This window comes from Eriocheir sinensis, chromosome 8, assembly GCF_024679095.1.
Source record: "Eriocheir sinensis breed Jianghai 21 chromosome 8, ASM2467909v1, whole genome shotgun sequence".
Lineage (NCBI taxonomy): Eukaryota > Metazoa > Arthropoda > Malacostraca > Decapoda > Varunidae > Eriocheir > Eriocheir sinensis.
Window position 1 is genome coordinate 457,721 of NC_066516.1, and position 23,854 is coordinate 481,574.

A 23,854-nucleotide genomic window follows, 5' to 3' on the forward strand; every position below is an offset into this window, starting at 1 on the left:
ATTGGACTTGCATCCTGATTTGGTGGCTGGCTGGTGACTAAATGTTTTTATACCTGTCTTTTTGGTTGAATGACTGGCTGTCTGTGGGGGTGGCTGAAAAGAGAACTGGCTAGCTTAGGGGGTGGCTGATTGGATGGATGGTGGGGTGATCGGCTGAGTGGTTGGTTGGGCGACTGGCGGACTGGCTGAGTGAGTCGCTGCCTCGTTGGATGAGTGCGGGTGGCGAATTTGCCTGCCGCTTATCCCTTGCAGTACCTGTGGAAAGTTTATCGAGATATTTTCGCATTCGGTCCGTTTTTCTCTGTTTTGATGTACTACAAAAAAAAATAGTGTGCTCCACGATTTCTTGTTTTAATGCATATTTTTTATCTTCATTTTTCTTTTTACTTTGTTGACTTATGATAAGTTGCGTTTTTTTTTCTTTTTACTTTATATGAAGAACTGTTTTATTTATCGTGATGCTCGTTATAAATGATTTCTTTCTTTAAAGTATAACTGGGTTACGAGATTGTCGTTTAATATAGTTTTGCTCGTTGTTTTCTGTGTCTCGGTTAATTTATAACAGACATCCATCCGTTGTTTGTTAGGAACTTTGTGCGGTGCTCGTATTGCTGCTTCGTGTAAGGAAAAATTTGGTCGCAAGAAAGGAAACGTTATTTCTTCATCAGCGTATCAAACTTCTTTCCATTCTCTCTCTCTCTCTCTCTCTCTCTCTCTCTCTCTCTCTCTCTCCTCCCATGACCTACATCGTCTTTACATTCCTCCATTACCTCTTTTATACTCTTTTTCCTCCCACTTGTCTACCTTCCTCCTCTCCACTATCTTTCCCTTCCTCCCCTCTCGATCAACTCTTCCTCTTCTGCCCTTCATCTTTACCTCCACTCAATGCCTCTCCTCCATCATCTCTTCACGGTGGTTCCCTCATTTTTCCTTTCCTCCTCCTCGTCCTTCTCCACCACCATTACTCGAGGGGCGGAGGAGAAAGAGGAGGAGGAAGAGGAGGAGGAGGAGTGAGAGGAGTGTGCCTTCCTAGAAACACTGACACATATCGGCGCCTTCACAGTATATTTTCTGTTTCTCTCTTCTTCTTTTACTCCTTTACTTCTCTTACCCTTTTACTTTCTTTGTCCTCTTTCTTTCTTTATATTTGCATTTGTTTTTTTTCTTCATTTCCCTCTGTTCCTTTCCTTTTGTTGTTCATTGTCAGTCTCTCTCTCTCTCTCTCTCTCTCTCTCTCTCTCTCTCTCTCTCTCTCTCTCTCTCTCTCTCTCTCTCTCTATCTCTCTATCGCTCTCTCTCTCTCTCTCTCTCTCTCTCTCTCTCTCTCTCTCTCTCTCTCTCTCTCTCTCTCTCTCTCTCTCTCTCTCTCTCTCTCTCTCTCTCTCTCTCTCTCTCTCTCTCTCTCTCTCTCTCTCTCTCTCTCTCTCTCTCTCTCTCTCTCTCTCTCTCTCTCTCTGCTCATTACAAACAGTTCTTGAAAAGGTAAATAATGGCCAGACCTGTCAGTCCCTCTCCTCTTCACTCTATCATTCTCACTCCTCCTCCTCCTCCACCTCCTCCTCCTCCTCGCGTTATTGGTATTGTTTGACTTAACTTGGTGAGGAACAAACACCAAATCGCTCTTGTCTGGCGTAATTTGACTAATAATCCAGTTAATATACGTTATGCCGCAGCTCTCTCTCTCTCTCTCTCTCTCTCTCTCTCTCTCTCTCTCTCTCTCTCTCTCTCTCTCTCTCTCTCTCTCTCTCTCTCTCTCTCTCTCCCCCCCCCCCCCAGCGTCTCCTCTCCATTCCCCATCTATCGTATCATCCTTAATTAACACAATCTTTCCTCTTTCTCCTCGTCATCCCCCTCACGTGCCTCCCCTTCTCCACATCCTCTCGCTACCCCTGCCCTGCTTTATCGCGCTTATTCTTCCACACGATCCTTGTAAAAGTTCTGCTGAGCATGTCAGTATGGCTCGTGTGTGTGTGTGTGTGTGTGTGTGTGTGTGTGTGTGAGAGAGAGAGAGAGAGAGAGAGAGAGAGAGAGAGAGAGAGAGAGAGAGAGAGACACACACACACACACACACTTCATGAAGAAGAGAAAGTCACGGAGATCTGCCCAGTTGTCCCAAGCTTTATTTTCGTGTGGGTGAGTCTTGGTGGCCGTGCTTAGCGCTGCGCACGCGTAACTCTCGTACTGGCTGGCTCGTACTCGTACTGCCGCCACACCTTCCTGCCCCGCCAGAGAATTTGCACCTCCCCTGTCCACCTGCATGCCCCGCCAGAGAATTTGCACCGCCCCTGTCCACCTGCATGCCACGTTTTTTTTTTTTTTTTTTTTTACAAACGGAAATGGAAGGAAGCTCATATCTAAACATGAAAATAACATCCCCAACTTGACGATGCCATAAAAAAGAATAGTCAAATTTTGTTCTACAGGTGTTTTGATACTCCGACGCCTACACTACACGCACAACCTCTTCCATCTTCTCTCCGCTTGGTTATCTCTCACCTGTCTAAGCTCTTGCTCCATTTGTTTAATGTGTCTTCAAGTGTGTCCCCTCATGTGTTACCTGTCCACGCGCCTGCCACACGCCTCACCTCCTCCACTTCCTTCTCACTTGCTTACAACCATAGCTGTCCACGCCTCTCCACACATGCTTGCTTCATCTGTCCAGTCTGTCCACGCATGTCTTACCTGTCCATCTTAACTCACCTGTCAACCTGACTTCGCATGCTTGCCTGCTTCCTCACCTGACCGAATATCTTAACTGCCGGCATCCCCCCCCTCCTCTTCCTCACCTGCCCAGCTCTCATGTCCGCCTACCTGAAGGCTTAATTGAAACACCCACGAACCGTCACGCTGCCTTGCCCAATGGAGTCATGGAGGACGCTGACCGCGAGACAACCCAAGTTACCCAACTCCCGCACGCAACACTCCTCATGATCCGTCAGTTACTATCCGTCTCTCCGTTTGTCTGCCCGTTCGTCTCTGTCTCTCTGCCCGTCTCCGTCTGTCCGCCAGTTGGTGATTGTGCATCCGTTTCTGTCCGTCCATCCGTCCTCTCATAAAAAAGAGGCACCGTGCCACCATCATCACTGCTGCTATACCCCACGACAACCACAGTACCACCACTACCACCATTAAGCAATATGACTGGCCACCAGGAGAAGGTCAACAGTTACTTGTCACAGTTATTCAAGCGACCTTCATATTGCTCGGCGCCTGGCTGACGAAGACCCACACTATACACGGTACTCGGCGCCATGATGACGGTCAAGCCCAAGCCCAAGTCACACACCCAGCCACCTCTCAGAGCCCCAAGTTTACGCTCTATACTTCCCGCATTCCAACGGGGTATGTAATATAAGAATACGGAGGTTCATCATCACTCGTGAGGGGGGTGACACACTTATTTTTCGTCGTGCTAATGTTACCCTCGCCCTCGCCGTGTTCATGGTACCCTACCTGTATTCATGTATCGTAACCTTCGTTCTCGCCGTGTTGATGTTACCCTCGCCCTCGTGTTAATGTTACTCACGTTATCCTCGCCTTCGACCCGTTAATGTTGACCTCGTCCTCTGTATTAATGTTACCCTCGCTCTCGCCGCGTTAATTAATGTTACCCTCGTTCTCGTGTTTAAGTTATCCTCGTTCTCCGTGTTAATGTTATCCTCGGCCTTGTTGTATTTTGGATGTCCTCGCTTCGCCGTGTTAAATGTATTTCTCGTCCTCGGAAGTCCTGAACACTGTATGGCTTGATCCCGTGTTTAATCAAATTATTTTTTTCTTATTGCGCACGTAAAGACGGTTCGGTCGCTCATTGGCACACCTGCCTTACCGCTGCTAAATCCGTCCACGTGTTCAGCATCAGCCCGTTTCGTCCGCCACTCCCCTCACTCACTCTCCCCACCTCACACTACTCCGTACAACTCACATATACTCCCCACACCTTACACATTCACGCTCCACACTTTACACTCTCTCCCCACACCATACACACACTCTCCACACCATACACACACACTCCCCACACATCACACACTCACCCCCTAGCTCACACATTCATTCTCCATACCTTACATACTCACGCCCATCTCAAACACCCCACACAAACACAAAATCACTCCCCAGTCCCCTCACATGCAGAGACACGCCAGTCCTCGTCGACAGACCGACTTGGTCGGCTAGATTTCGATCGCCGATAGAGTCGGTCTGTCGGCTTTGCCTTTGGCAAAGGCCCGTGCTCCCTCTGGCCAGAGGGAGCAATCTCCCCCCCCCCCCCCCCCCTCACATGCCAGTCCTTCGCTCCACCGCGCCTGGCCGAGAGCAACGCAGGATCGAAGGACGAGGAAAATAATGCAGTACGTGGAAATTAACTATTCTTGAGTGTGACGCTATCGGAAGCCTGAAATAGATGTGGATATTGAAAACCCCACACAGTGCACAATTTTTCCTTAGCCACATCATTCCTTTTCATCGTTATCGATTCCTGCCCTCCCTCATACGCCCTCCCCACGTGTTGTCGGCGATGTCATGACGCTCAGAAGAGCCTCGAGCCTCTAGCCCTAGTGTGTGTGTGTGGGGGTGCTGGGGGTCGGGACTGACGTCACTATGTAATGAGAAGCTGACCACATACAAACAAGCAACACCACGCCTCACTCAGATACATTATACTAACAAGCGGTGCTGCTGCTACTGCTCTCTCTCTCTCTCTCTCTCTCTCTCTCTCTCTCTCTCTCTCAATAAGTCTCTTAATAGTCATAATCGAATATCCCTCAGAGCGGGCACCTGTGACTGGCGAAGTCTGACAAGTAGTATAAGTTTAAGAAATATGCGACGCTCAACATTAATTTTGCCGACCACACAAGGTTGAAAACTCATTTATCACCGAGTAAGACAGGTTTTGCCTTCACTAAGAACAGTGTAAAATTGCGGTGTGGTGGAATTAATGGCAAATACCCTTCAGCATAAACCAAAGGCAAACTCTTCAAGTAAGAAAAACATGAAAGATGACGAAATGTGCTGAATCGAACCAAAAGTATGCAAAGCGTCGAAGTTTGGGGTGGACGGTCACAAGGGACATTTTGCAACCTCGAGGTAGAGGGTAAAGAATACGGAGTTATAATTATCTTTTCTTGAGTGAATACACATTACTTCCATATATGAAGCACGCTGTTAATATTATTCCCTATTAGTGTCACACTACTAAATATGGATAACTCGCAGCGTGGAAAGGCGAAGCTTTCTCTTTCGGGGAAGATCAGATAGTGTAAGGAGTAATTTTAGTCAGCATGAGTTGGACGTTGCATTTCTTCAAGAGTTGCCACGACAGCGGATATCCAGTGGGTCATTTCAAAGTCACTCATGAAACTTTAAGGCACTTCTGACATTCCCAGTCGATATTTTCGCGGATTATCTACCACCGATGTGACAGCAAGTAGTGTGACGGAAAAGTAGCCTCATATAATAAGAAATACTTTCTCATGGCAGAATAAATTTACTGTTGCTTTGGCGTATTGGTGGCTTAACTAACATGCTACACATTGATACTATGTTGTCCGTATGTTTGTATGTAGGCTATTAGGATTCTCTCGGCGGTATCATCAGTCAAGCTCTTCCCTCTTCGTCGAAGCGTCGCTTAGAGAGTGTGTTTCCGTTAAGAGGTATTATCAAACCCTACTTTCTCTTCCCCCTTCGAAGCTATCTTTCCGTGTAGTGTTGGTACTACTGCAAATCAAACAAACGTGGAAAACCGAAACATTAATGCATTTTAGGTACATTTCTATAATGGAAAATACTGTGTGGCAAATACTTATGTAAACAGTGCTTGATACAGTGACATACACTCTATATAGCAGAAAATTTACATTGATGTATTTAATTGGTTGGTACCCGTGGCAATGTTTGTTTCGCTACTCAACTCGTCCCGTCACCTGTGGGCGGAGCTTAGGAGACCTCATTAGAATAAACTTTTTATTTTCTTTATTCTCCTCCTGTTCCATGAGACCTCTTTCTATCTTCGTTATTTCTCCCTTGTAAATATATTTTCAACTAGCTTTAGAGCTCCTATAAGTGGGTGGAAAATGGTAATCTATGTTGCTTTGCTTTGCTTAAGCTCCACCCACATGTGACGTCACGAGTTTGGAGATTGGCTGTGGGAAGCCCAGCACGGAGTACCACATACCACCAAATACTCATGCTGACTTGGGAAACATGCGCCCGGAGGCCGTAGCCTGTCAGTCCGTCACTTTAAAATTCATCCCAGCAATCTTCATGCTCATGGTTCGAAGTGCCAGCCCTACAAACGCTCAAAAAATAGAACTGTTGTGAATAGTTGAGACTGAAGGGCGGGGCGTGCTGGCTGGGAGGTGTGTTCCAGTGTTGGCTTAAATTATCATTGGAACCGTGAAGTCTTGAATAAACAGAAAAACATTGTTTCTCGCATTGTATGACTATATATAAGGCTTAGAAAATTTAAATTGTTCTTATACCCAATTAATAATAGAGCAACAAGGAAAAATGTTGTAATAAAGCATTAAATTTGCGAAAATACTGGCGACAGAGCTGGCCTTCACCTCCTCTTCGTCAAGAGAGATAATTAGTTCATTTCTTTCCCGCTCTCCGCTTCGCGCGCTGCATCAAAGACACTCCTCGTCACTGATAATACCGTGTGGTCCACGAAGCCTTGTTTCCTCGCGGGAAGGGGGAAGAGATAGATTGAGAATCCCGGCGTCTCTCTCTCTCTCTCTCTCTCTCTCTCTCTCTCTCTCTCTCTCTCTCTCTCTCTCTCTCTCTCGCTCTTAATTACTAACACGGTTAAAGACAGAGTGAGGTAGCTCTAATTATTCACACGTTTTGTCTTCGGGACCACCTGCAGTCCGTCCCGTGAGGCAAGGGGCAAGTGTTTGTCTAAAGGCCCAGTCACACTGACTTTACGACCTACTGACGACCTCCAGCGACCTGCAGGTCGCGGGAGGTCTCACATGGTCATGCGTGCGATCGTCATGCGTCTCCGTCTGCCGTGCGACTGAAAACGGCGGCTGAAGGTTTTGGGTGCTGCATCAAAGCCTCCAACCGACCTCTCAGGTCGCTGCCGGTCGTATAAAAGGTTGCCGTCCGGTGGCCGAATGGACTGTGTCTGGACGGCCACCGGTGGCCGACAGGTGACCATTAACTGTTGAACGGCGACCGGATGGCAAGCGGACGCCGTCTGGTTGCCGTCAGATAGTAGGAGGTCGCTGATGTTCGCCGTCCACTTTGCACCTGTCATTGCCCGTGGTCGACGTCCGGCCTTCCACCACACGGCGAGTTGTGCGGCGAGGTTGGTCAAACCACTCTTGACCGGAAATGAGGTACATTCCTAAGCAGTGACGTCTCTGCATAACGAAAATAAAGTACTGCATGCAGGACATGATGCGCACAGCAGAAACAATGAGAGTCTGTGGAGCTAATGGCTTTTATCCATTTCAAAAAGGATTGTTAATTTCATCTGCTTTGCCCAGGGTGATGGAAATGCTCTAGAACGAATATAATGTAACATACATAATAACAACAGGTTAAACCAAGATTGCTTGGAGCATTTTTTGCATGTCTGCGGCATCCGTCTTTTGCTTCAGTGAAGCACAGAATACTTTCATTAACTTTATAAGTAATTATTTTTTTCACAAATAATTTACAGAAATAAGTGAGAAATGTGTAATATAACTGGGTGATAATATTACTAACACGTCAGCAGCAGGTCGTTAAGGGAGGTCACCATCCTCATTGCGACAGGACGAGTACTGGCCTGTCGGTTACCGGTCGGCGTATGGGGGGCGTCTTGGCCTGACTCCAGGTGTGAGGTCAAGGTGTGAATCTTACCATGGTCGCCGTCCGACCACCCACTGGACGGACCCTGGACGGACACTAAACGACCGCCGGTAGCTGTTCGGTCGCACGACTACTCTGCCACCTATGTGGTCGGGAAGCGGTGGGTGTGAATCGCAGCATTTTGGAGTCGTGGGTGGTCGTTAGCAGGTCGTAAAGTCAGTGTGACTATAGCTTTGCACTTCGCCTGTCCGACTGTCTGTCGAAATCTTCTTGGACTCTCTTGCTTATAATATGAATCCAGTGTGTTTGTTTTGTGGCCCGCGTTGACTGAGCTCTAGTCACGACCCAGTTTCGTTGTTGTCCTCACGCGCGGTCTCACACATAAACTGACTCACATTCAGGTCATCCACGAGGATCTACCAGAAGAACCGCAGTCCTGTATATGTGGCTGTCAAAAACAAGAATAACCTCTATCTGCTCCAGTTCCGGAAACTGCCCCCCCACACAGCCGCCTCCTCCTTATCACATATAACTCGCCGTGACGCCAGACCACCGCCGCCACCATCACCGTGCCCCACAGCTGTTCCCGTGTCCTGTTGCGTCACCCCAACTCGCCCATAGGGACCGACGGCCAGCGCCGTGCTCTACCCACGTGGCCGCTCTTTCTCCCTCTCCCTCCCACCCCTCATAGACACAGGCCTGGATGTTTCCTTTCTCCTTGTACTACCAGGCGCCGGTCAGTTCGAACCTCCGTTTTATTTTGTTGAATGCTACTGTAGTGTCCTGTGTAGTTACAGTGGAAAGGCAACATCAAAAGTGAAGGCGAGCACACCGACCACCCTACAGGCCGCCCACGTGAAGGGTTTAGGCTGCCTAGGTGGTAAGTCTGTAGCAGGACGTGTTGGGAATACCCTGCCTGGCTGCCTTCGCTTCCTTCACCCACCTCCCTCCATCCACCCTGCCTCTCTCCTGCCCGAGCCCCACCAACACCATACAAACGGTGTTCGGCTCTCCTCCCGTCATGAGCCTCAGGGTGGATCAGCGACACCCTCGTCCTTCCTTTCTTCAGAACGTCCCAACACACACACACACACACACACACACACACACACACACACACACACACACACACACATGACGCCACATGTTCACTGTAAAGCAAATCCAAGACCCATAATTCTTTACAGAAGGGTATAATGATATTATTATTATTATTATTATTATTATTATTATTATTATTATTATTATTGTTATGACTATTTTAATTATTATAATTATTATTAGTAGTAGCAGTAGCAGCAGCGGTGGCAGCAGCTGTAATTGCAGCAGTGTACTCAGCGTACACCACCGCCATAGGTAGAGTTGTTAGGACCGTAAAGCAAGAAGGTTCTTACCGGGGGTTGCCGAGTTTGTTTGAAATTTAAAGCGGAAAAGTATCTTGAGATGTTCAGAACCGGAGGACGGCTTGTGAGGACACTTTTTTTTACAAACATTCACAAGATTGCTGGAGGTTATTCATGATTTTTCATTCTCAGGACTTTTCACGTTTCCAAATTCCAAGTTAGTTCTTCACGAGGGTTTAAGAAACACGTTAGAAACAGTCCCCTCTGGTGAGTCAGACCGATGCAAGAAAACACAGGAGTTATGACAACCTTGTTGTTTTATGCTTCCTGTCTCATTAGAAGAATCCCTAGAATAGCAATGTTCTCATGAAAATGGAATATGTAGGAGTAGGAAAGACAACGTGGCACACCGAACTCGCCCTCATTGACGTCACTCACGTCCCTAGCACACTGCTTTTCTTACGCCCACAAAGCACCCCTCAGCACGCCCCAGCACTCCATCCCCACTCCCTAACTCACACCACTCCTCTCCCCAACCCCAAACAAGCACTTACATGCCCATTCACTCTTCACCCTCCTCATCACGCCCCCATCGCTCTTATTCCCACTCTCCCAACACTTCCCCGTCACTCTTCCTATACCTCCAAAATAATAACCCTTACCTCCCCACTTTTCCCTTCCCCACCCTTACCACTTTCCCGACATTCCTAAGCCCACACCCCAAATATGCACCCATTCACTCCCATTTCAATACTTTAAATAAGCACCCACTCACTCCCCTGCCCACTCCCCCAACACGTATTCCGCCACGCCCTCAACATGCGTCCACACCCTCCTGCTACCGAGCCCAACAAACGTTCGTGGTCCTTGCCTCGAGGGGCCAGGAAAAGCTGCTATAAATACTTGGTTACGCGAGATTAATCATACAGGAAACCGTTGATATCACGTGGTCATAACATGTCCAGTCTGGAGTCAGCTTCGGGGGTTCAGGTAGCATAATATACGTTTCCGACTTAGGTATTCTTGCACAAAGTTGTTGTTTTTGTTTTTTTTGTTTTTTGTTTTTTTTTCAATTGTAATGGTATACTTATCTTTATTTTAAAAGTCTCTTAAACTTCCCAGCAGTGAGGGTGGTTTTCTTACATTTTTTTTTGTGGTGAGTTTAGTCTATCGTTGTTTGTATTTCCGAACAATGACGGAGGCTTTCCCACAGTGATTTTCGTGGTAAAACCTCAGAAACTGTTATAATTGTGGCATCTCTGTCGTTGTTTGTTCTCATTCGGTGGTAGTGTCCGTGCGAGACCTTACTTACAGTGTTAACATCCCTACACATCAGCTCTTGGTGTTTGAGTAATAATTCATTTTATGCACAAAGGTTATGAAAAAATTACCTACCTCCGTGGTGCAAGATTTGTTGGTTGAGCTTTACACCTCAAGGTGGTGGATGTCTCTGCAGGCGACTGCTTGGTGAGTTTGTGGGAGTGATAACAGTCCGGAGGGGTTGTCTGAGTTAAAACCAATATATTTCTGTATCGGCTTTGATCAGAGTGGTAGCTGATGCATAGTTCGGGTTGTCTGAGCGATGGCCACTGGGGGGGTGGGGGGTTGTCTGAGTGATGGCTGTTGGGTAGGGGTTACTGAATGACAGATCCTTCTTCGTCAATACTCGCGTAAGATCGCGTGTTGGGGAAAACAAAACACCAACAAAGCCAGCACGAATAGTGTCCACCCGCTGCGCCATCACTGACACCGGACGGGTTAGGAGTGTAAAACATACGGTGACATATTATGTAGTCTGTAAAAGGATGATGTGAGAATGAATAACTCAATCAGAATCTCCGAATGTAGCAGAACTTCCTGGGGGAGAATAAATTATGCAGTGACGTGGAGTAGTCGTTAAAAAGAAAAGTCAGTGAGAATGAATATCAAAGTTAGTAAGAAACTCAGGAGAGAGAGAGAGAGAGAGGGGGGGGGGTAAAGGGATCACATTACTCACTGCTGGATCTCTGTTTCCAAAGCTCAGCATGAAATTTGAAAGCAAAATCAGTCGCTGAATATTTGTCGCTAAAGTTAATGATAAATATTATATGATGCGGTAACACGAATATTAATAAACGATGCGGCGACATCACAAATAAGCGTCAGGATTATGTAAATGATCAAGCCTTTGGAGTTCGGACAGCAGTGGAGGAAAGTTGAAGTTTGGCTTCGACATTCACAGTTGTTATTGGAACCCGTGGAATGGGAAGTTTAGTTTAGTTGCCGCGCTAAATACGGATAGGATTTGTGAATGGATGATATAGGTTAACTGAATTAAGCTGTTGTTAGCTTGGAATGAAATGTTATATTTTCTCTCTTCCATTTATTTATTTCATCCTTTATTTGATGCCTGTCTTTTTATTTATACTTTCTTATTTATTTATTTATTTGTTTGTTCATTTACATACATTTTTCTTAAGGATGTGAAGCTCATTCGTCATACATCAGTGTGGACGTGAGTTTGTTGGTACATTTGTGTACAAAAATTTAAAGAGTTATCTGTTCCACTAGACACAAAGATAATGAGTAGTAGATGGCCCTCATTCCGCGGGCTGGGCGTATCGACTCCACATTTTCGGTATATGACAGCAAATTGGAGTCTCGGAAAGAAAGAACACTTGGGACTGTGTGCTCGCTGGCTCCCTAAGAGAGCTGAAGATTCTCTCTCTCTCTCTCTCTCTCTCTCTCTCTCTCTCTCTCTCTCTCTCTCTCTCTCTCTCTCTCTCTCTCTCTCTCTCTCTCTCTCTCTCTCTGTGTCTGTGTGTGTGTGTGTGTGTGTGTGTGTGTGTGTGTGTGTGTGTGTACCAATAATAGTAATAAAGCGGTTTATTATGGGAAACATTACATCCCTAGAGCTGAAAATAAAAATACATTTTGTGGATGAAATACAAGTAGAAAATAATAATAATAATAATAATAATAATAATAATAATAATAATAATAATAATAATGGTAAAAATAATAATAATGGGATAGATAATAGTAATGAGTGTGTGTGTGTGTGTGTGTGTGTGTGTGTGTGTGTGTGTGTGTGTGTGTGTGTGTGTGTGTGTGTGTCGGTCGGTCGGTCAGTCAGTCGGAAACGAAGAAGAGATAATGTGTGCTTGCAGACATTTAGAAACAAAGGAAGGATTTATCTGTGAGTGTTGAGACAAATATGAAATGTGCATGGATTAATGGCCAAGAAGTGCCGAGAGCGAGAATGAAACATTAAAATGATTCACGCCTACGAGCCTGATGCAGTATTGGTAGTGAGGACGAATGCTCAGTTGTAAAGGTGTCTGAGGTGAATTAATATCAGTATTTAAGAGAGGAAGATAAACGAATGTTTACCAACAGAGACATAAACAAAGCGAGCAATCATTGTATTTTATAGCCAATCAAAGAGATGAGTTCGTATCAGCGGCAGAAATAAATAATAAAAAGATTAATATTTATATCTACGAAGGAAAGAACAAGTAGTATTTACCAGCAGATACACGTTAAAATAAATAATAAAGAGTAATTTTACCATATGAATCAAAATCCCATCAAGGAAAATCTCGATCTCTTAAGTGAGATGAAAGAATTCGATGTGATGGATTAAAATTCAACAACAACACGTCGAAAAGGAATAAATCATCGGAAACACGAATATCTACTGGAGCTCACAAAAATACCTGCGGTCCAGCGAAATAGTCTATTCTCACGCGTTGCTTCAGCCGAAATAGTTTGTGCACCACTCAGTAGATTAGTGCGGGAACGGTAGGGCAGGGCGAGGTGAAGGCTGCAGCTCGCACAGGGGTCTGTCTGTTGATGTTCACGGGCCTGCTGATACACTCAAAGGATCATAGGCGCCAGTAGTAGTAGTAGGAGTAGTAGTTATAATTGTAGTAGTAGTAGTCGTGATAGTAGTAGTACCATAGTGGTAGTAATAGTACCGTAGTAGTAGTAGTAGTAGTAGTATCAAGAGTTACGCCATAAGCACTGGGCTTACCCCTTTCATTCACACTGCTGTCTTTAACACCACATTCCTTCATTTTCAACACTTGCTCTCCACCGTTTCCCTGCATCCCCTCAAGGCCCTCTCCCCGGGCCAGCCATAGCATCCTCCTCGACGACTTTACAGTCCACAACAGCCATGGTGAGGAACAGTCTTCTCGTAGGAGGACGTCGCCACATGTCCGCCATCTTGCCACTAGGGTCAACCAGATCTTACTAATGACTTTATAGAGGGAGAGATGCGACACTTCTTCTACCGGAAGTGGCCTGTGATTGGCTGGCGCACATGGACGCAATTGTGTGGACAGGAGGCCTTGCTACCTTGTTAATAAAGGTGAATGTTAGCAGTTCTTAAGGCATTTCCTGCTCAGTATGGGGTTATGTTCCGCATTGGGCTTGTTATATAACAAAATGTGGCTTTACACTATAGATTCCTCATGAGCCAGCAAGACGGAAATTAGAGATAAAACTGCAAGAGAAAACTGGGTACTCAACAACAATTCCCGGATATGTATGATGTGGATTACGGTTTTTCGCTAAAATACATTGTCTGCCTAAAATTAGATTGGATCATAAGATGTAGGAAGTGACAAAATGTATGGCGTTCGTGAAGATAACCTGTGATGTATCAGTAACATCAGTATTATGGTGCAGAGGTTGCATATGTTTGTCTTTTCACACCCTTAGAGGTAGAAAAGATATATGTTTTATATTGTGCATGAAGCATTTGTAGACAAGAGACACGCCAGTCCTCTTCGACAGACCGACTTGATGGACTCGGCTGACGTCAGCCGATAGAGTCGGTCTGTCGGCACCCTTTGGCAAAGTCCCGTGCTCCCCCCTATAAGGAGGAAACAATCTTTGAACAACAACAACAACAACATTTTTAGAATGAGATATATGGCACTGGTTCTACCGGAACCCATAAGTGCTCCGCCAAGTAAATTTGCAGTACAGATTATATTGGTTATGGCCATTTTGTTTTGTAAAATGGTTTATTAGAGACAAATAAATTAAGGATGTAAAAATATGTGTAGATTGTTAATCTGTCCGCAGAATTTGGAAACAAAATTGTCATTTTGTGATCTGGCAGCTCAAATGCCATACCCATGGTCCACATTATAGCGGGTTGTCACATCTCTCCGTCTAAACTCTAAAGAGTCTCTAGTTCTTACCAGTTTGGTCACGCTGGGTCGACAGCCATTTTGGTACGCCCGTAACACGTGTCCTGGGCTGCCGCCACGCACGTTTGGGCTCCTCAAAGCGGCGTTACGGCCACTCGGTCTTGTCAATGCGGCACACTCCCCCGCGGCCCCCACTCAGTCATCTCAGTGTAGCGTGAAGTCATGTGTGGTGAGCCATGTTGCTGCTCCACCATTACCAGGAGAGTGCCAAGGTCAGGCGCGATCCACCTCCCCACCCCCCAAACCACCCCTCCTCCCCATCATCGTCCTCCTCCTCTTTCTCTACACCCAGGCACCTCACTCCCTCTCTCTTTCCGACCCACTTTCTCCTTCCTCAGTCCCTTCATCTCTCCTCTTCTTAACCCTGACCCGAGAGAGCAGTCTGCCTTGTCAGAGAGAGAGAGAGAGAGAGAGAGAGAGAGAGAGAGAGAGAGAGAGAGAGAGGAAAAAGTCTTGTGATGACTCGTCTTTTCCGTTTTCCTACCTGCATTTCTTTCTCGCTGGCGACTCAGCCCGCTTTCCTTCCTTTCCTCAGTCTCCACATTTTCTCTTTCTTTTCCCTCTCCCCACCCTCCCCTTCACCATGACACCTGCAAGCCATAACACCTGTCACAGAAGGAAGGTTAGGGCTGCTCGCGCGGGCACACACACACACACACACACACACACACACACACACACACACACACACACACACACACACACACACACACTTTTCCATCATTTCCCCTTTTCAAGTCATCTGTTTGAACCGCCATTTTTGAAAGCCTTCCATTCACTTTTTTTTTTTTTTTTTTTTTTTGTGAAAAGCTCCGCGCATTCATATATTATTCCTTGCCCTTTGAAACGAGATTTTTTCTCGTTGTTATTTTTTCCTTTTATCTTCCTTCCTTGAAATTATATCGTGGCTTGTTCTCTATTGTGTTAATAGCTTCGTTGTCATTATTTTTATTATTGTTTATTATATATTTTTGTTATTATTATTATTATTATTATTATTATTATTATTATTATTATTATTATTATTATTATTACTATTATTATGATAATGATTTAATGTTATTACCGCAACAGAAAAACAATAACTACTACTTCTACTGCTGCTGCTGCTGCTGCTGTTGTTACTACAACAACAACGACAACTACTACTGCTATTACTACTACTACTACTACTACTACTTTCTTTAGGATATCATCACCGTTCTCGTTGTGGTTTTCATTGTCATCATGGTTGCTGCTGCTGCCATCGTTTCGTTTTCCTCAAACAGTGACAGGTGGACCCATCATCGTAAGAGTCTGGAGCATATTACACTCCATCACCTGTATCGTGCTCTTTCTTCGTGAAGTTTGATTCGGGACGGAAGTAGTGAATGTTTTAAGGGTGGCGATGCTCCTTGTGACTGACTGAAAACGGTTGAGGTTGAGGTTCAGGGGTCGGTAACACCTAAAGCTAGAAGAGCCATTTCCTAAGTTTCGTAAAAATGTAGTGATATCGGGGACACACCGCAAAAATTTAGTCTTTTAACATAAATCTGCCTCGGAATAAGGGATTGCACAAAAACAGAACATACAGGATTTTTGTGTAATCTTCTTTTATGTATAAAATGCATTATTAACAAAGATTAGGGATCCGCACGTCTCCTAATAAGCCGCAGGATCCAACTGGTACAATTGGTCAACCATCTCTGTTTAACATCGCCTTTGGGATGTTGTGGATGATTTGGCTTGGGAGTGATGTTGTTAATATGGTAATGTGTTTACATCTCGTAAGTAATGGGATTTTTGAGGGATGAACACGAAAGAGAATGAGTTGTGTGTAGGGAGATATTGTTGTTGTTATTATTATTATTATTATTATTATTATTATTATTATTATTATTATTATTATTATTATTATTATTATTATTATTATTATTATTATTATTATTATTATTATTATTATTATTATTATTATTATTATTATCATTCTTATTACTATTATTATTAGTAATATTATTATTATTAGTAGTTGTAGTAGTAGTGGTAATAGTAGTATCAGCAGTCATAAGAGTAGTAGTAGTAATAGTAGTAGTAGTAGTAGTAAAAGTAGTAATAGTAGTAGCAATAGTAACAACAGAAGCAGCAGCAGTGAAAGATACATAATTATTTGTGCCGGTTATAATACTAATAGTTGCTTGGTGGGTATGCTGAAAAAGTACATAAATAGCTACCCTCCAATACCTGTTAAAAATGATGGCACACTTAGGATTATATCGATGATTGCCTCCAATATGATGATAGATGTGTGCGTGTAAGTCGCCAAGAAGAGAGCAAGCCAGCAAGACACAGGCCCTGGCTATTCTCGGCGCAATAGCTGACCCCGCCCTCTGATGTTGTCACTGCAGGATTCCTAGTTATGCAGTTACTGTCTCCTCAGTGCACTGAAGACACAGCTCTTGCTTATTTGATCGTTGGTGCAGCACTGCCCCCAAACTTGCCTGATTGCTGGTCGCTGCCAGAGCAGTTGCTTCATGGGCGGTAATTTTTCTCCAATACGTTCCGTGTGCAGCTTAAGCTTAATGTTTGGAAATTATTTTTATTGTCAATGTTGTTGTTATTATTATTATTATTATTGTGTGTGTGTGTGTGTGTGTGTGTGTGTGTGTGTGTGTGTATATATATATATATATATATATATATATATATATATATATATATATATATATATATATATATATATATATATATATATATATATATATATATATATATATATATATATATATATATATATATATATATATATATATATATATATATATATATATATATATATATATATATATACACACACACACACACACACACACATATATATACACATATATATACACACACACACACACACACACATATTATTATATTATTATTATTATTATTATTATTATTATTATTATTATTATTATTATTATTATTATTATTATTATTATTATTATTATTATTATTATTATTATTATTATTATTATTATATATATATATATATATATATATATATATATATATATATATATATATATATATATATATATATATATATATATATATATATATATATATATATATATATATATATATATATATATATATATATGTGTGTGTGTGTGTGTGTGTGTGTGTGTGTGTGTGTGTGTGTGTGAGGGGCGTAATCGTTACATTATACGTTCAGCAAAAAATATAAGAAAATAATATACTCCCCGAACTTAAAACATGTCATTATCTTCATCACTACATTATCTTTTCAAACCCCATTTTTCCTCTCCTCCTCCCTCTTCCATCCATCCTTCTCATCCTCCTTACCCTCACCCTCCCCGTCCGTCGGCCAGTTCGCCTCACCGTTAGCCGGCAATAAATCAAGCAATATTCATATACGTGTTTGTCTTGCGCCGCGTGGAGGGGATGAGGCTGGGGGACGGACGGACGGGGCTTGGCAAAACTTGATGGGGCTTAGAGGGACGCGCGGCGCAGGGGAAGGACATGGGCCGGGGATAGGGATAGTTGGGTAGTTCAAGGTTGCTGAGTAAACACATGAGACTTACCATGCAGTGCCTTCGGACCCAAGTAGTCTGCCTTTCTCTCTCCACTTCCCTTTCTCCCTAGCCAGCTCTTGCTACCAAGGTGTTGGGCGGTGTTAATTTACTGCGACAGCGCCAGGGGATGATTAGTTTAAGACTTCTGTGAGGAGTGACCGGAGAGATCCATCGTACTCTAGCGCCTTTGCCCTTGAGAAACCTTCCTCCCATCCTCTCCTTCCCTTGTTACCTAGGCATCGCTACCAAGGTGTTTGTATAGTCGGATGGGGCAGGGAATGGGTAGACAAAGGCTGCTGTGTGGACTGTGGAGAGTCAGAAGAGAAATCATAGTAGCCTTTGCCATAGAGCCATCCTCCCTCCCTCTTTCCCTACCCAGGCATCGCTTCCAAGGAGCTGAATGGATAGTTCAAGGCTAATGTGTGGAGAGACAGGAGAGAAATCTTAGTAGCCTTTGCCCTCGAGAAACCCTCCCTCCCTTCCTCCATCCCCAGTCGTCGCTACCAAGGTGTTGAGTTTATTTACCGTGTGTATTTACTAACCGGCAACTCTGCATGTTGGGATAACTCTGAAGTAGTATTTACAAACAGGTGACTGGCCGACTATATTTGGTGTTCACGGCCGGGATAGCCAGGTGAAAATGGCGGGATGTCTGCGGTTATCTGTTTTGTAATGTTTCTTTTTTTATGAAGTGACTGGTATGGGCTGGGACCGTTGTAATAAGCGGCTAGTAAATTAATCTCTGGCTTGATATTTTGTTGTTGCTTTTTCGTGTGTATTAACTATTACATACACAAACGTAACACCTGTCCATCTCTCTCTCTCTCTCTCTCTCTCTCTCTCTCTCTCTCTCTCTCTCTCTCTCTCTCTCTCTCTCTCTCTCTCTCTCTCTCTCTCTCTCTCTCTCTCTCTCTCTCTCTCTCATCGCATCACCAACCAAAATTCATCATGCATGTTTCCTTTTTTCTGTATATTTTTTGCTTTTATTGTGCCTCTCCCGCATTTCTCAATCCTCTTATTCACGGCGTCCTTCTCCCTTGTTCCAGTTTTGTTTGTGATGACGTAGTGCGGCCGCCGGGCGTGTGTGGCGTGGGCGTGAGCGAGGCAGAGACAGGTGAGTGAGTGGTTATGGAAAGGGAAGCGAGGGGGGGGGGGGGGGGGATTACAGAGCTATATTTGGGTACCCCATATTGCATCTCTCTCGGTCTCTGGCTCGCTCTCTCTCTCTCTCTCTCTCTCTCTCTCTCTCTCTCTCTCTCTCTCTCTCTCTCTCTCTCTCTCTCTCTCTCTCTCTCTCTCTCTCTCTCTCGTTGTTCGTGGAATGTAACTTGTGTAGTATTATATTTATTTTTCCCTTGTGTTGATGCATCAGCTGATCTCTGTTTGTAAACATTTGCACATGTTTCGTGTTTACAGAGTGACGCGCGTGCTGGCTTCTGTGACGGTAGCTGGAGGCGGCGGTGCTCCTCGGGGCTTGGTGAGTACCGATACTACTACTGCTGCTGCTGCTTTGTGTGTGTGTGTTTGTGTGTGTGTGTGTGTGTGTGTGTGTGTGTGTGTGTGTGTTTGTATTTATAAGAGAGAGAGAGAGAGAGAGAGAGAGAGAGAGAGAGAGAGCGCATCCATCCCCCATTCCACCCTAGTGAGCCATACTAGCATAACATAAAAGATCAAATACAAATGACAGTAATGAATAAATAAAATAAAAAATGGTGGGAGGTGGAGCCATGGCAATTAACCCTTATGCGTCCCCGCCAGCTCTTAATTACACAAACCTTTTCGCTCATAAACTTGCGGCACCTCCTCAGTCTAACACACACTCGTCTCGCCGTTAATTACCCCTCGTGTCGGCTTGCTCCTCTCCTTTGTAATTGTGTTGCCTAATCAGCGCCTTCCTCTCCCTTCCCTTCCTCCCTCTCTCACTCTTCCGGTCTACCCCTTTCCCTTTCCTTTTCGTCCATCCTTCCAATCCCCTCCCCTCCAACTCTTTCCTTGTCTTATATTCTCCCCCTTCCCTGCCACTCCACCCCTTACCGCCCATCACTCTCCCTTCCTTGTTTCTTCACCCTTCCCTCCCCTTCACCATTTTATTTACACCTTCCTTCCCATCCCTTCCTTCCCTTCCCCGTTCTACCCCTTCCACTGCAAAGTAACTGCATTGCAACATGTTGTTATATACAACATCTACCTATCAGTACGTCACACCTTGTCTCTTCTCTATCCTGCTCTCTCTTTCCCATTCCTTCCCTTCCTTCCCTTCCTTATCTCTTCCCTTCCTGTTGACCATGCACCTTCATCCCTTATCTTCCTTCCCTCCATATTCCTTCACTCCTTCCCCCTATCCCCCTTCCCTCTCCACCCTACCCATTCACATTCCTTCCCTTCCTTCCTTATCCCCTTCTTATTCATCCCTCTTGCTCCATCCCGTCCCTTCCCTTCCTTTTTCTATCATTTCCCTCCCCTCCCTCCCCTTTCCTTCTCTCCCCATATCCCTTTCTCCTCACCCCCTCCATCGCCTTCCTTCATTTTCATCACCTTCCTATATCCCTCTCCACCCCCCTTCCCCCTTCCTATACCCTTCCCTCCCCTCCTCTCCCCTTGACGTCACTCTTTGCATGCGTATGGCTGAGGTGCGTAATGGCGTGTTGTCAGTCAGGTTCAGTTGCATGTTGAGCGGTGTCGTCCAGATGTGTGTGTGTGTGTGTGTGTGTGTGTGTGTGTGTGTGTGTGTGTGTGTGTAGGTTGGTGGTGCCTCTTCTCATGTTGGCGTTTTGAGATGTCATCGTCGGCGAACATGTGTATCATTATGTATCCCTGTGTCTGGCTTTGTGTTTGTTTGTTGCGGATTACTGAGTTCGTGCTCTTTTTTTTCTTGATTGTTTTCTTGTTTTTAATTATGTAGTATCATTAATGTCGTTGTCGTCGCCGTTACGTTTATATTTATCAAAACAGTTGTTATCAGCATTCAGGAGCAGCAACAAAGGTATCAGTAGTAGTAGTAGTAGTGGTTGATGTATAGTAGCGATGATAATAGGAGTTCGGGGGGGTGCCGTGGTGGTGCTGGTGGCGCAGTAATAGAAATAGTGGTTATTGTTGCTGTTGTTGTTGTTGTTGAGGTTGCTGCGATTTAATGAAGATTTATGAAGCGGCATTAATTTCCGGATAGGAGTCAAGGCACGGGGTTCTTATTGCAGGGTGGTGTTACATGCGCGGCGGGTACAGTGTGGTGTTGCAGGGGGTGTGCAGGGCTCTGTATAGTGTTGCAGGCGGCACTACAGGAGATTATTTTTTGTGTTTTCAGGGATATGCAGTAAATAAGTTTCAAAAGGTATCACTGAAAATTGGTGCTGCAGAGATCATGTTCTGCTGAGAGTTGTGGAGGGGGGGAGGGGGGGGGCGGTTGTGCGGGGTCTCTTGAAGTGTTCCAGGCTGCACTGCATTTTTTTTTTTTTTTTAGTTTGTTACAGTGATATGCAGCGATTAGGTGTTTCACAATGTATTACTGATAATTGGTGCCGAAAAATTCATGTGCGGCAGAGACCGAGTTGTAAGTTAGTGTTGCCTTGTCTGAGTAGTGTGTGTGTGTGTGTGTGTGTGTGTGTGTGTGTGTGTGTGTGTGTGTGTGTGTGTGCGAGCGCGCGATTATTTGTTTTGCCTCTCATGCGCGGCGCGATCGTCTTTCAATGATCTCCGCTGCCCGTCTTGTCGGCCCCTTCTCCACCCATTGCTCAGGGCCGGGTATGTAGGGCTACACGGCTTGATTTATGCTGATTATCATTGTTCTCGTGATTTATTATGGGTTCCCTTAGTGCTCCTCATTTCTCAACCCCTGACTCTTCTGCCCCTACGCTCTCTCTCTCTCTCTCTCTCTCTCTCTCTCTCTCTCTCTCTCTCTCTCTCTCTCTCTCTCTCTCTCTCTCTCTCTCTCTCTCTCTCTCTCTCTCTCTCTCTCTCTCTCTCTCTCTCTCTCTCTCTCTCTCTCTCTCTCTCTCTCTCTCTCTCTCTCTCTCTCTCTCTCTCTCCTCTTTTTTTTTCTACCCTCTCGTGCGCTTTTAAGGCCTGTCATCCTCCTTTCCATTTTGTCCTCATTCTGTTACACCCCTTTCACAACACACTCAGTTTATCTCCCGTTATTCCATACCTCGTCTATACACGCCGTCTCTTTTCACCTGGCTCTGCGCCTAGGCTCGGCAACCTGCGGCTCTGGAGTCGCATGCGGCTCTTTCAGGACACGTATGTCTCCCATATCTTCATAAATAATTAGTTATCCCTTCAAAACGAGGCATTTGTAAAACTATGTCCGACAATATTATTTTACTTCGAAAAGATCTTTAAGTATAAAAGTGGAAGACACTTTCTTAATCCTTTTGTATATCCATAAATAACGTTTGCAAGTAATGCACATTTTTGTTTAATTGATATTCACATACATGAAATCAAATTGGATAACGAAGTTCATTATATTATGATATGAGTAATTATAATATACAGAATGAAATATTAAAATCCCAATATTATGTTTTGTTAATAGTTATTCCCTTGTGTTTGAGATAGATTCCAAATTATGTAATAAACATATTTGCATTGCTACTCCGATAGTACTATTCAGTTAAACTAAAAAATGGCGCTTGTAGCATTATGGATTGCAAACCCATGTCCTACACACTCCCTTACGCCTTCTCATCTTCTTAGTATTTGTTATTTTTTATACTCCATTTTCTTACTCCTTGATCCCTTTCTTACACTTTTCATTTCCCTCTAGACCTCTTCCATTACTCTTTTTTTCCAAAACGCTCCCTGACACTCTCCTAACATTATTCTACACTTATCTCTACAGTCTATCACCACCTGGCTCACCTCTCATCGACCTTTACATGCTCCCAACCCCCAGCCCCCCTTTCTATCTTCTTTCCTTCTTTAGTTCTCCTTAACACCCAAAATTTGTCTTTCCTTTCCCTTTTTCTTAACACTCTTATACACCTCGGAATGCCTCACCTCTCCCTTTGCACGCAGTCAACCTCTCTTCTTTCCTTCTCTAGCCCCAACGAATTCCCAGAATTCCTCTTTAGTTTCCTTTTTCTGAAACACTTACCTTCTCGCCTTTCTTCGCTTGTTGCCTCGCTGTCTTGTTGTTCTCTAATCATCGGCTCTTCCGGGAATCACGAAGTCGAGTAGCAAGACCCTAAAGACATCCCGAGTTTCTCCTCCCACAAGAATATTGACTCGTGACTGAATCTTTCAAGGAGTTCCATCTCTTGCGCTGTCGTGGCGGGCTTAAAATAGGACTTCACTGTGATTTTTATTTTATTTTTCTGCGATTCCAATTTTGTGGGTCTCAAGGAAGAAGAGGGAGGGTAATTAGTGCCATATTTTTCTTCCTCGTGTGTTACTTGAGAAAGTTTGTGAAGGAGGAGGAGGAGGAGGCGGAGGAGGAGGAGAAGAAGGAGGAGAAGAAAGAGGAGGAAGAGGAGGAGGAGAAGAAGAAGAAGAAGAAGAAGAAGAAGAAGAAGAAGAAGAAGAAGAAGAAGAAGAAGAAGAAGAAGAGGAGGAAACCCGCTCTTTCCTATCCCCCTCCCCATCTCCACTTTGCTGCAGTATAATTTTTGAGAAACTTTTCTTCCACAGAAATTTTATGCGTTTTTTTTTTTTTTAATAGTTATGGAGATGTGCATATAAACACTCCACGACCCTCTCCTTTCACTTCTCATCCTTCCTCCTCATCTTCCTCCTCTTTCTCCTCCTCCTCCTCCTCCTCCTCCTCCTCCTCCTCCTCCTCCTCCTCTTCGGGTATGCGGGTGAAGTGTTTTCACCTCAGGGAACTAGACGTCCCTGCCCTGCATAGTCTCAGGTCACCCTTGGACAAGGTGTAATACCTGATCTGTCTCCCGTGCCAGGGTCACGGTGAAGCCTCTGGGCAGCAGCAGTGGTGGATTGGACTGCAGGC

The 23,854-nt window shown here is 44.5% G+C and overlaps 1 protein-coding gene across 5 annotated transcripts in view; it reads left to right on the forward strand.

The window, feature by feature from the left end:
- The window catches only part of LOC126995362 (uncharacterized), a 252,694-nt gene that overhangs the window by 78,762 nt on the left and 150,078 nt on the right, over window positions 1–23,854 (forward strand). For all 5 annotated transcript variants that reach the window (XM_050854838.1, XM_050854841.1, XM_050854842.1 and 2 more), the window contains exons 2-3: window positions 18,957–19,024; window positions 19,327–19,387. The gene's annotated coding sequence lies outside the window, so the exon portion shown is untranslated. The remainder of the gene's footprint in view (window positions 1–18,956; window positions 19,025–19,326; window positions 19,388–23,854) is intronic.